The following is a 13,953-nucleotide window of genomic DNA, read 5'->3' on the forward strand; positions in this document are numbered from 1 at the left end:
AGGTGATTATATACAGCACCATATAGAGGTAGATACCAGATGTACACAGGATATTTACACCATATAAGTGATTATAGTTACATCTAGGGATTAACAATTTATCTTTTCTTATCGGTGGCATCCGCTTTTCTTTTCCGGCCACATTAGACCGCCATGTCCAGCCAAAACTCATCTCTTCACATCTGCAGGACAAACATGTTAGACTACGCATTTTTCCAGTGCCTTCCTCTCCTCTACACAATATTCCCTCCTATAAACCACCAAAACTGTAATAATGCCCTGCATAGTAAAAGGGCGGCTAGGTAGGTAGCCAGGTAGTTTGTTAGGTAATTAAACATGTAGGTAGGTAACTAGCCAGGTTGGTAGCCAGAAATGTAGGTATGTAGCTTGCTAAGTTGTTAGGTAGCCAGGTAGGTGGTTAGGTAGACAAGTAGTTAGGCAGCCTGATCTGTTGGCCAGATATGTAGATAGTTAGGTAGCCAGGTAGGTATGTAGGTAGGTAGTTAGGAAGCCAGGTATAAAGTTAGGTAGCCAGATAGGTAGTTAGGTAGCCAGGTGGGTAGGTATTTAGGCAGCCAGGTATATAATTAGCCAGATAGGTAGTAAGGCAGCCAGATATATAGTTAGCCAACCAGGTATATGGTAAGCTATGTAGGTAGGTAGTTGGACAGGCAGTTATTTAGATAGCCAGGCTACGAATATCGTACAGTAGAATTAAAGTATTAAACTAAAGAAAGCTAAAATTCTTTCTTTAGTTTAGTACAATGGAGCTAATCGGGACCATTGTGGTAAAATTGTGATGTCCCGATCAGCTGAGTGGACAACGGGAGGGCTCTTACCTGCCTCCTCACCGTCCAAATGATCCTCTGCGGCTCCAGGAAGCTTCAGCAGGCTGGAGTAGCGCAGAGCACCGATAACACTGATCAATGCTATGCTATGGCATATCATTGAACATTGTATGCAATGTAAAGATTGTATGCTATGGGGACTAAATAAAAAAATAAAGTGTAAAAAAATAATTAAAAGTGAATTAACCCTTCCTAATAAATGTTTGAATCCACCACCTTTTCCCATTTTCAAATAAAATAATCATATGTGGTACAGCCGCGTGCTTAAATGTCCGAACTATTAAAATATAAGTTTAGTTAAACCGCACGGTCAATGGCGTACACGTAAAAAAAAAATTTTGGTCACTTCACATAGCATAAAAAAATTTCAAAAAGTGATCAAAAAGTTCTATCAAAATGGAACAGATAAAAACTACAGATCACAGCGCAAAAAAATTAGCCCTCAAATAGCCCCGTATGCAGAAAAATAAGTTATAGGGTTCAGAAGATGACAATTTTAACGCCTTGGGGACCAAGCCCATTTTGACCTTAAAGAGTACCCCTCGTGATCTCATAAGGGCTAATGTTTTCCGCTGTGGTCTGTAGTTTTTATTGGTACCATTTTTGTTTTGATGGGACTTTTTAATTGCTTTTTATTTTGTGGCCAAAAATGCACAATGGTGTTTTGTATTTTTTTACATGTATGCCATAGACCGTGCGGTTTAACTAACCTTTCATTTTAATAGTTTGGACATTTTTACGCACGCAGCGGTACCACATATATGATTATTTAAATTTTATTTACAAAATGGGAAAGGGGAAGGGGGATTCAAACTTTTATTAGGGAAGGAGTTAATTCACTTTAATAAAAGTTTTTATCACTTTTTTTTTTTTAGCCCCCATAGGGGCTATGACATGCAATCTTTTGATTGCATATACTGATCAATGCTATGCCTCAGCATAACATTCATCAGTGTTATTGGTGCTCTGCTGCTCCAGCATGCATTGCAGGTTGGGAGCAGCAGAAGACCGATCAGATGGCGAGGAGGCAGGTAAGGGTCCTCCCACCATCCTCTCAGCTGATCGGGACATTGCGGTTCAACCTCGATGGTCCCGATCAACTCCACTCCTGATCAGCTTTAACTTTCGTTTTAGACGCTGTGATCAACTTTGATCACTGCATCTGAAGGGTTAATGCTGGGCATTGGCCTAATCGGCGGTGCCCGGCATTAACCATGGGTCCAGTCTGCCTAAAGCAGTCAGGACCCACCAGGTTTAAAGCGTGCTCAGCTCGTAAGCACGCTTCAAACCCTGGTAACGGAACATGTATGCCCCTGGTCCTCATGTACCGAGACGCAAGGGCTTACCTGTACGTCCTTCATCTTCATGTTTTTAAAGTAGTATAATAAAATGAAACCTATATGTTGAGTATCCTTGTAACCATATGGACCTACAGAATAAAGAGAAGGTGTCATTTTTACCAAAAAGTGCATTGCATAGAAACAAATGTCCTTACAAAGCACAATTGGTGACAAAATACAAACCCTTTATGATTTTTAGAAGGGGAGGAGGAAAAAACAAAAGTGCAAAAACAAAAATTTGCCTGGTCCTTAAAGGGGTACTCCACCCCTAGACATTTTATCCCCTATCCACGCCCCCCTCATAGACTTGCATTAAGGGGGCAGGAAATCACGAGGGGGCGGATCCATGATGTCACAAACCGCCGGCAAGCTTAGCTTTGTAGAGCTGATGACTCAGGGGCTGCAGGAGAGATCGTGGGGCTCCCCAGAAGCGGGACCCCGCGATTAGACATCTTGTCCCCTGTCCTTGGATAGGGGATAAGATGTCTGGGAGCGGAGTAACCCTTTAAGGCTAAAATGGGCTTCCTACTTGAGGGGTTGAAAAGAAAGAAGTGATTTGGTTGCTATTGGCAACTGCACCACTCTTCCTCTGCGCAGGTTTAATAACTCCCCCCCTATGTTGCTGTTTTTAGGGTGCGTTCACACAGCGGAATGCACGCTGAATCTCCGCTCGCGGAATTCAGCAAGTGGAGATTCAGCCTGGCAGCCGCCATCAGCGTTAGGACCCCGCAGCACTGCGCCATCATCATTGACCGCTATGCAGTGCTCGTGGAATTCCGCACAAATAATAAACATGTTCATTCTCTGTGTGGAACAATTTCAGCAGCGGAATTTTCAGTCGCTGAAATTGCTCAGTGTGAACTGGTCTTGTAGAAACCCATTCACACTGATGCAAAAGTTCACCATGCGGAATTGCACAGCAATTGCGTAGTGTGAACGCACCCTTAAGCAGCACATCTTCTCTGTACATCTTCTCATAACTCTATGGAAACCTGGTAATTGGTTCTGAAGCCACCAAAATGTCATCCAAAAATAGGAAAAAGTGAGGATTAAACAAAATAAGTAGATAACTAATACAGATAAAGAAAGTCCTTACATATAAAAGAAAGAAATATCTGGTGGAAGCTGTAAATCACTGTCTTTGAAGAGGACAGGAGCTTCTTCAAGGTCCTGTACAGTACACACTGTGTCTTAAAAAAGTAATAGAGCCACCCTCACCTGGTGTCCAAATAGTAGCTAAATTTGGCATAGGTAAAGAGTAGTACATAACATGTAATACCTCCCTATACTGTAGGGGGCGTTACCAGAAAGCCAGTCAGTGCATGCGCTCAGTAATACAGGTGTTTTACCAGTGAATGCCTGTTCTAATTGCTCGGTTCTTCCAGATCTGGACTTTCGGTAGCATTGTATGTTGAGTCTGGTTTCAAGTTACAATGGTCCAGAAAAGAACATTGTATGTTGAAACTATTGTATGTTGAGGCCATTGTAGTTGAGGGATCACTGTATACTGTGTCCCAAAAACACTGCATTCAAAATAGTCAACCACGGCATCCTCATATAGGGGGAGATTTATGAAAACCTGTGCAGAGGAAAAGTTGCCCATAGCAACCAATCAGCTTGCTTCTTTCATTTTGCACAGGCCTTGTTAAAAATGAAAGCAGCGAGCTGATTGGTTGCCATGGGCAACTGGGAAACTTTTCCTTTGCACAGGTTTTGATAAATCTCCCCCATAGTTATTAACAAAAATTCAGAACCATTCAATATCAACCAGTTCCTCCAAAAAGCACTAGCCAAAGGTAAGCTACAATAGCTACTTCCTCAAGCAATACTAATGCAGTATCTTCCCAAAAAGCATTGTTGCCTTGCACCTGGCCCTCCTCCCATTTTCATTTGAGTAACCATACAGCAACTAGAGGCTGGTAAACATGAGGTATTAATTGACATTTTGGCCAAAATATGCAAGCTTGCAATCCACGTCAAGGGTCCTCAGTCTCTTTAGAGTCCCTACACTAGCATTACATTTAAAAAAAAACTTATCACAGAAAATGGAACAAAAATTGTCAGAGGCTATACTTACTGGTTACTGATACAAGGCACGGTTAAACACCTATTTCCATGCCTACGATTCATGAGGGGGATAATAGTTTAGTATTATAGTTACACACAGATAAGGCATTCAAATGGTGCCAGTTACATGAAAGCGTGTAGTGCACCATTCTGGCATACAACCTATTAGTGACACACATACTATTAGTTCGGGTGGGCTGCCTAGCATCTTATATGTGCACCCCTACAAAGCACTGGCCCCTCAGGCTCCCCCCAACTAGAGACTTGCACAGAGTACATCTTCTGCAGGGAACGCATGGAACCAACAGTGTCAATACAGTTCATTTTACATATATTTGTTACATAAACATGAGTTGCATACTCATCAATGGGAAATATCTATTGACGTTTACATTAAATGGGCACTGTCAGATACAAAAACCTTTGATATATTGTGAAGCATGCAAAACCAATAGATTTTGCAATTGCTTTCATTAGAACATTTTCAGTATTTTATACTGAAAAAGCCAGTCAAAGAACTGCCCCCCCCTTGCCTGCTTGGACACATACTAGTCCTGCTGTGTCCATGCATCATCACCTACATCATGGACACACTTCCTTGATTGACAGCTGTGAGCGCATGGCTCACAGCTGGAGGAAATATCTTCCCACTGCCAGTTTGTGTCCCACTACTGTCAGTGAGGACAAGCTGGGAGTTGTAGTTTTGCTAATGCTAGGGGAGATGTGAGCAGACAGCATACTACCTGCAGTGACGTCACACCCCCTCCCTTTGAGAGGAATTCAGACTAGTGAGCTAAATTAAGTGTAATAAACAAATAAATAAAGGTGCTAGACATATAAAAAATAGATCTACTTGGTCAGGATTAGATACTGAGTGATAAATTAAAAAAAAATTATTGTTGGATCTGACTGGTACGCTTTAAGTGAATGCTATATTAGATATACTGTGTTAGAATTTTAGAATTTCAGAATTTGCATAAAAATGTTTATTCTGAATACACCTCTTCAGATATTGATACCTCTGCCCTGTTGGTTTGAACTGCTTTTCATACTGCAGACATTAGACTTGTAAATGTTAGCCGTAGGTGTAACTAGCTCATTTGTTTATTGATCCTATAGCTCCATTTACTATTGAGCCGTTTGCATTGCAGACTATATGCTATTGCCAAGAGAGTGTTATGTGCCATTGCCTTTTATTTCTGCAGTTGTGATAGTTTTCATTTAAACCCTAGATAAATGGGCAGTGAGTTGTTTAAACACAGTACAGGAGAGTAAGCTGAGTCTGTGAATTGGCAGAAATCTTTGAAGCAATTCATAACATTTTCAGACCCTTTCACTTTTTTTTCACATTTTGTTAGGTTGCGGCCATGTACTAAATTAAAAATAATGAGAAAGTATTCAGATCCTTTGCTATGACATTTGCAGTTTATCTCTGAGGCTTTCCATCATCTCTGAGATGTTCCTACATCATTATTGGAGTCACCTGTGGTAAATTTAGGTGATTGGACATAATATGGAAAGACACAGCCCTGTCTAGAGTATCCTACAGCTAACAATGTACCGTATATCAGTGCAAAAGAGAAAACCTGTCCATCCAGCAGTACAAGAGTAGGAGCTGGGTCACACCTGCTGTGTGTCAGTTATTTGCAGTCACAAGAGAAATCTGCTGCTACGAGTAGACACATAGAGCTGCCCCGCTGCAGTCAGGAACTCACTCTGCAGTCCCTCTTGTGACTAGCGTTGGCGCATCCAGAGCGCAAAATACGCTGTGGATGTGCCCCGTGGGACCCTTCCCCAAAGCTTTATTAGATATGCAATCACAAATCAAGCAGGATATAGTTCAGGAAAAAAAAATAGGCAATGCAGTTCTGGTGTGTTCAAGCACCTTTTTATTAGGCTGCGACCCATAAGACTAATGTCTTAAGGTACTAGATAAATACCCCCAGGGCATGGGCAGGGATTGCCACGTGATCTCACACCACAGGTATTACAGTAATACGACTCGCTAGATATAAACTATTCAAATAATGCTATGATGTAAACAAAATTAAACATTAAACTTAAGCAAAAGTATCAAAGGTGTGATACAAATAGGATAAAATGCTGCATGATGGCTAATAAAATCTGCATGTGAGATATGAGTGCCCACACTATATTCCAAGAACACTATTGCAATCACCCACAAAATTCTATAAATAGGACAGAATAAGAAAAAATACCAAATGGCATATATAAATAATGTGGACACATTGAAAAGGAAAACATAAGATGCTGACTAGCAATGTTATATTACATTTTACTGTATACTCCACACAGAAATAGAGCAAAACCAACCAATGAGGTATGATAGAACTGGCTGTAAAGCTCAGATTTAGGATTGTGTGGAGCCAGAGATCTGGAGAAGGGGACAACATTTTCTTCTGCACTAAGAGTTCCCATAAGCACAGTTGCCTCTATAATTCTTTAATGGAAGAAGTGAATGACCAGGACTGTTCCTAGACCTAGCTGCTGAACCAAACTAAGTAATTGGAAGAGGAGGGCCTTAGTAAGAGAGATGACCAAGAATCCTGCCTGGAGTGTTCAGAAAAACACCTAAAGGGCTCTCAAAATTGAGGCCAAAAAGTTTAGTCTTGTTTCATCAGACGAGAGAATCTTATTTTTCAGTCTGTTATATTTGGATGAAAACAGGCTCTGCTCATCACCTGTTTAATTCCATCGCTACAGTAATGCATGTGAAGGCAGCATTATGCTTTGGCAGTGGGTTTTTTTTTAGCAGCTGGGACAGGGAGACTGATCGAGGAGGAGGAGGGCTAGGTGAATGAAACACAATACAGAGATAATCTTTATGAAAACCTGATCCTAGACCTCTGACTGGGCCAAAGATTCACCTTCCAACGAAACAATGACCCTAAGCACACAGCCAAGACAACACAGGAGTGGCTAAGGGGCAACTTTGTAAATGTCCGTAAGTGGCCCAGCCAGAGCACTTGCTTGAACACAATCGAATATCCCTGGAGGGGCATGGCTGTCTATCGAAGATCTCCTTCCAATTTGACATGGCTCGAGATGATCTGCAGGTGGCAGAAGTCCAAGTGTGCAAACCTTTTTGCATCACACCCAAGAAATCTGGGGGCTGTAATCGCTGCCGAAGGTGCTTTAAGTTAGTACTGAGCAAAGGGTCTGACTCTGAATACTTATGTCACCGCAATATTTTAGTTTTTCTTTTTCAGTAAATAACTAAATTTGGTAACATTCTGTTTTCATGTTCTCATTATTTGAGTGGAGAATGGTGGGAGAAAACTTTTTATGTCAGCACACAGCCTCAAAATAACAAAATATAAAAGCAATGGAAATGGTCTGAAGATTTTCAAAATGCGTTGTAAATGTTGCAGCAGAATGTGTGACAAAAGAACAATGATTCAGTGACCCTAAAAGCATTTGGAGCCACATTAAAGGGGTACTCCACTGGAAAACTTTTTTTTTTTTTTAATCTACTGGTGCCAGAAAGTTAAACAGATTTGTAAATTACTTCTATTAGAAAAAAAACCCTTCCAGTACTTATCAGCTTCTATATGATCCACAGGAAGTTCTTTTGTTTTTGAATGTCCTTTTTGCCTGACCACGGTGCTCTCTGCTGACATATCTGTCTATTTTAGGAACTGTCCAGAGTAGGAGCAGATCCCCATAGAAAACCTATCCTTAAATGGACAGAGGTGTCAGCAGAGAGCACTGTGGTCAGGCAGAAAGAAAATTCAAAAAGAAAAGAACTTCCTCTGTAGTATACAGCAGCTGATGAGTACTGGAGGATTAAGATTTTTTAATAGAAGTAATTTACAAATCTGTTTAACTTTTTGGCACCAGTTGATTTTAAAAAAAATGTTTTCTAGTGGAGTACCCCTTTAAAAATTATGCCTTGCCAGTAATAACATTTTGTTAAGTAGGTGAGCTCAGTCTAGTTAGACCTTCATTTGCAGACATGACCTCCTTTCATTTTGAGAGTGAGCAGCTTCTTATTGATCTCATTCCAAACTTGAGAACATAACAGGAGGAAAATTAAGTCACATTAAAAATGAGTGGGATGTTCCTTTTACAGTTTTCTTTTCAACTACCTGGGCTGTTAAAGGGGTGTTTCAGTTTCAGAAAATTGGATTTAAAGGGAATCCGAAAAGGACCTATGGTTGAAATCAGGTTTATACGGTTGGTATTGGTATATTTCAACTTTTCTATATTGTATATCTATATTTTATAATAATACTGAAATCATGCAGGATTGAACTCTGGATCAGTACTGTTGTGTATGTTTTGCCAACCCACATGCTATTATACCTGGAACAGTGTATCAAGCATGGAACACCACTCTGTTAGCCGGTCTAGCCGTAAACATGTAAAAGAAAAGGTTTTTTTCTTTATTGAATAGTTCTTGTACATCTTAACATTGTAATTTCAGTTTAGATTAAAATAAATCCTGTTACTTGGCCTTAATCATGGATAAGTTCTGTAGTACAAAACACACAATTTAAAATACCTGGAAATGCTCACATGACCCATGATGCACTGGTCTGATTGCTAGACACACAACATCTGTGGTTCATGCTATTAGCCCCTTCTCAACCCATGACATACCTGTACTTCATGGGTCGGGGGAGTGGATATGACGCAGGTCGGGTCTGGGTCATAACTGGGAGATGCCCACTGGTATTAGCAGCTGACATCTGCTGGTAATGATGGACACTGGAGATTGTTCCGATGTCCGTAATTTAACTGGTTAAATAGCGTGATTTATACAGATCTTAGCATTTAAAGATTAAATGTTGCTATTCCTTGGTGTCTAGTGGTCCCATTGCCAACCCATCCTCCATCCACCATGATGTAATTGCACGGAAACGATGGGTTGCTAAGGAAGCCCACGCCTTTACCTCTGCTCCCCTTGCTTCCCTGGCTCGGTGATTGCTTAAAGAGGCACCGTTGTCATGAAAAACTTATGTTTTGTAGTACTACTGATAAGATAAATTTTTTAAATATACATTTATTTATTTTTTAATTCAATTTTACAAAAAAAAAAAAAAAAAAAATGAAAATAGCTGCCACTAGGCGTCAGCTGTCTTTATGCAGACAGACTATTCTGTATTTTGCAGCATACTGGATACCGGCCTTAAAGTGTGTTGTTATCCAGTATAGGAGATCACCAGTGTTCCACTATAGTCTTCAGCTGTTCCTAAACTACGACTCCAATGATGTTTTTTTTTTTTTGCAACAGCTGGGGGTACAATCTTTGTAAAACTCTGTTTTAGAGCTGTGTATTCTCCAGCTGTGAGCCTCCAGCTCTTGCAAAACTAAAGACAAAGGATGTGTGGGCATGCTGGGAGTTGTAGTTTTACAACAGCTAAAGGCAACACTGCTCTAACACAATGCTTTATAAACACTGCAGCTCCAGCTGTTGCAAAACTACAACTCCCGGCATGCTTGAACAGCGAAAGCTTTCTCTGACTCCTGAATGACAAAGAAGCTGTTCATACATTCAGGAGTCTGTGTAAGCTGAATTACAGACATTATTACAGCTATGTTGATTATCATCCAGCTTTACTAGGAACAGAGAGAAAATGTATACATAAATTACTACTGTGCAGTGATTTGCAGAAAATGAGACCTAATGAGAAAAAAAAAAAGATCCATAAAATCACATTGTCTGATTTTTAAAGAATTTATTTGCAAATGATAGTGGAAAATAAGTATTTAGTCAATAACAAAAGTTAATCTCAATACTTTATTATATACAGTTTGTTGGCAATGACAGAGGTCAATCGTTTTCTGTAAGTCTTCACAAAGTTATCACACACTGTTGCTGGTATTTTGGCCAATTCCTCCATGCAGATCTCCTCTAGAGCAGTGATGTTTTGGGGCTGTCGCTGGGCAATACAGACTTTCAACTCCCTCCAAAGGTTCTGGAGACTGCCTAGGCCACTCCAGGACCTTGAAATGCTTCTTACGAAGCCACTCATTCGTTGCCAGAGCGGTGTATTTGGGATCATTGTCATGCTGAAAGACCCAGCCACTTTTCATCTTCAATGCCCTTGTTCTACTTTGGTTTCATCTGACCATATGACCTTCTCCCAATACTCTTCTGGATCATCCAAATATTCTCTAGCAAACTTCAGATGGGCCCGGACATGTACTGGCTTAAGCAGGGGGACAAGTCTGGCACTGCATGATTTGAGTCCCTGGCGGCATAGTGTGTTAGTGATGGTAGCCTTTGTTATTTTGGTCCCAGCTCTCTGCAGGTCATTAACTAGGTCCCCCCGTGTGGTACTGGGATTTTTACTCACCGTTCTTCTGATCATTTTGACACCACGGGGTGAGATCTTCCATGGAGCCCCAGATCGAGGGAGATTATCAGTGGTCTTATATGCCTTCCATTTTTTTATAATTGCTCCCACAGTTGATTTCTTCACACCAAGCTGCTTGCCTATTGTAGGTTCAGTCTTCCCAGCCTGGTGCAGGTCTACAATTTTGTTTCTGGTGTCCTTCGACAGGTCTTTGGTCTTGGCCATAGTGGAGTTTTGAGTGTGACTTTTTATACTTATCATTGGTATAAAAGCCACCTGTCCACAACCTCAAACAGGTGCCATTAATACAGGTAACGGGTGGAGGACAAAGGAGATTCTTAAAGAAGTTGTTACAGGTCTGTATGAGCCAGAAATCTTGCTTGTTTGTGGTTGACCAAATACTTATTTTCCACTATAATTTACCAATAAATTATTTAAAAATCAGACCATGTGATTTTTATGGATTATTTTTTTCTCATTATGTCTCTCATAGTTAAGGTATACCTATGATGAAAATGACAGCCCTTTCATCTTTTTAAGTGGGAGAACTTGCACAATTAGTGGCTGACTAAATACTTTTTTGCCCCACTGTATAAAAATTATTTGTTCATGATTAGGTACTGAGTAAAATATCCCTTTTTTGCACTATGACAGGTACACTTTAAAGGGATACTCTTGCCCTAAGACATTTTATCCCCTTTCAAAAGGATAGTTGATAAGATGTCTGTTCGCGGGGACCCCAACAATCTCTCATGCAGCACCCACCTGTCTCAGCTGCATGAAGCGATGATCGCTCCGTGTCTGAAGCCTCACGACCACGGGGCTGGAGTATCGTGACATCACGACTCTGCCCCCTTGTAATGTCACGCCCCGCCCTCTCAAAGCAAGCCTGTAGGAGGGGGCATGATTGGATAGGGGATAAGATGTCTTAGGGCCGGAGTACCTCTTTAAGGCTGCCTTTAGCACTCGAGTAGCCTAGATCAATGTGATGCAATAGCATACCATTGATCTATGCAAGTTAAAAAATGTTTTTGAAAATATAAGAAGTTCCTCCCCACCAAAAAAATTTGAATCACCCCACTTTTCCCATTTTTTAAATACAACACTGTATAAAGTACACATATTTGGTATCGACATGTTCATAACTGTCCAAACTAATAAATGACTACATTCCTGATTCCAGACGGTCAACGGTGTAAAGGAAAAAAAATTCCATACGCCAAAATTGCTGATTTTTTTTATCACATTCCAGAATAAAATGGAACAAAGTGATCAAAAAGCTAGAACTACACTGAAGGGGTATTGTTAACCTCTTAAGGACCAAGGACGTACCTGTACGTCCTGAGTCCTTTCCCTTTCTATAACGCGGGGCCACGTCATAGTGGGTCGGGCCCGGCCTCTAACAACGGCCGGGACCTGTGGCTAATAGCGCACGGCAATGATCGCGGTGCCGTGCGCTATTAACCCTTTAGACGCGGCATTCAAAGTTGAATGCCGCGTCTAAAGTGAAAGTAAAACACTGCCAGTTAGCTCAGGGAGCTGTTTGGGATGTCCACGGCGAAATCGCTGCATCCCGAACAGCTCTGAGTTACGAGGAGGGTCTCCTACCTTGTCTCCTGGTGTCCGATCGCCGAATGACTGCTCAGTGCCTGAGATCCAGGCATGAGCAGTCAAGCGGCAGAATCATTGATCAATGGTTTCCTATGAGAAACCATTGATCAATGTAAAAGATCAGTGTGTGCAGTGTTATAGCCCCCTATGGGAGCTATAACATTGCAAAAAACAAAGTGAAAAAAAGAAAGTGAATAAAGATCATTTAACCCCTTCCCTAATAAAAGTTTGAATCACCCCCTTTTCCCATGAAAAAAAAAAAAACAGTGTAAATAAACTTGGTATTGGCTTGTGTGGAAATGTCTGAATTATAAATAGATCATTAATTAAACCGCACAGTCAATGGCATACGCGCAAAAATATTCCAAAGTCCAGAATAGTGTATTTTTGGTCACTTTCTATATCATGAAAAAATGTATAATGAGCAATCAATAAGTCCGATCAATACAAAAATGGCACCGCTAAAAACTTTGGATCAAGGTGCAAAAAATGAGCCCTCGTATCGCCTCCTATGCGAAAAAAAAAATAATAGAGGTCAGAAGATGACAATTAGAGATGAGCGAACTTACAGTAAATTCGATACGTCACAAACTTCTCGGCTCAGCAGTTGATGGCTTATCCTGCGTAAATGAGTTCAGCCTTCAGGTGCTCCGGTGGGCTGGAAAAGGTGGTTACATTCCTAGGAAAGAGTCTCCTAGGACTGTATCCACCTTTTCCAGCCCACCGGAGCACCTGAAAGCTGAACTTATTTATGCAGGAAAAGTCATCAACTGCCGAGCCAAGAAGTTCATGACGAATCGAATTTACTGTAAGTTCGCTCATCTCTAATGACAATTTTAAACGTATAAATTTTCCTGCATGTAGTTATGATTTTTTCCAGAAGTACTATAAAATCAAACCTATATAAGTAGGGTATCATTTTAAACTTATGGACCTATAGAATAAACATAAAGTGTAATTTTTACCAAAAAATGCACTGCGTAGAAACGGAAGCCCCAAAAGTTACAAAATGGACGTTTTTTCTTCAATTTTGTTGCACAATGATTATTTTTTCCGTTTCATTGTTGATTTTTTTGGTAAGTTGACTGATGTCATTACAAAGTAGACTTGGCGCAAAAAATAAGCCATCATATGTATCTTTAGGTGCAAAATTGAAAGAGTTATGATTTTTTAAAGGTAAGGAGGAAAAAATGAAAGTGCAAAAATGGAAAAACCCCTGGTCCTTAAATGGTTAAACATAAGGAAGTCCCTGACTAATGGCAGGTGTCCCTTGTACCTCTCATGATCTTGTTACATTTTATAATCCTCCCAGTTCACTGCCCAATCATGATAAACTACCCCCTTCCTTTATTTTTATTATTGTTTAGTTTTCTGCTCTGTCAGTCAGATTCACCGTCTGGGAATTGGCATTCCCCAGCAGGCGTGACATCATCTGAAGCCATACAGGGGAGAACTTCCTCCCTCACTCTGCCACACAAAGCCCAGGGCATCTCAGTGTAAGAGATGAGCTATGATTGCCCCCCCCCCCCCCCCCCTTAGCACTCCAGATTGCATTTCCTGGTTTTGGTCTTCTGCCAGGCCAGCAGGGGTCCAAAGTCTGTGCAAGAGATAGGGGGGGGGGGGGGGGGGGAAGGGCTCTGGACAAGTAGGGAGACACCTAGTGGGAGCTTTTAAAAAAAAAATTTTTGTAATCAAAGTACATTAGAAAGATTTTTTTTGCAATAGCAAAAATTTGTTGTAGTGAGAGTGCCCATTTAACATTTG

At 40.8% G+C, this 13,953-nt stretch overlaps 1 protein-coding gene across 2 annotated transcripts in view; it reads left to right on the top strand.

Annotated features, from left to right (window-relative positions):
• GATB (glutamyl-tRNA amidotransferase subunit B) overlaps positions 1 to 13,953 on the top strand; it is a 143,352-nt gene that overhangs the window by 76,943 nt on the left and 52,456 nt on the right. The gene's annotated exons all lie outside the window — the stretch shown is intronic.

The sequence above is a fragment of the Hyla sarda genome, chromosome 1 (assembly GCF_029499605.1).
Source record: "Hyla sarda isolate aHylSar1 chromosome 1, aHylSar1.hap1, whole genome shotgun sequence".
Lineage (NCBI taxonomy): Eukaryota > Metazoa > Chordata > Amphibia > Anura > Hylidae > Hyla > Hyla sarda.